Consider the following 447-nt stretch of genomic DNA (forward strand, 5'->3'; position numbering starts at 1 on the left):
TACTCGTGTCGCGCCATCGTTGGGCTGCTGCAGTCATCGTCTTTCATGATGTCAGATCGATCATTACTTTAATGTAGTTGTGTGCTACTGTTGTTGCTCGTACCATCTGTTTGTCTCTCTCTTCTTTCTCTCTCTTCTCTGTCTCCCTGCTGGTCTTTATTCTTTCCCCCCACTGGTCAAAAATACTTTCCCCTGGGGATTATTAAAGTCATTTTTGACTTCTGCTTCTGATTTGTCAAGGCAGGATGACCACGCCACCTAGAGCCGAGGGTCTTCCTAGGATTTCTGCCTGTTAAAGCAGTTTTTCCTTGCCCCGTCGCAAGTGGCTGTGCTCCATGTGGGTACTGTTTGGGTCTCTGTTAAAATGTTAAAAGGATTCGGGTCAGTAGACCTGCGCTCTATTTGAAAAGTCGTCCTGTCTGGATACTTCTGTTATGAGTTTTGGCG

The sequence above is a fragment of the Morone saxatilis genome, unplaced genomic scaffold (assembly GCF_004916995.1).
Source record: "Morone saxatilis isolate NCDOM2014 unplaced genomic scaffold, NCSU_SB_2.0 Contig9, whole genome shotgun sequence".
Taxonomy (NCBI): Eukaryota; Metazoa; Chordata; class Actinopteri; family Moronidae; genus Morone; species Morone saxatilis.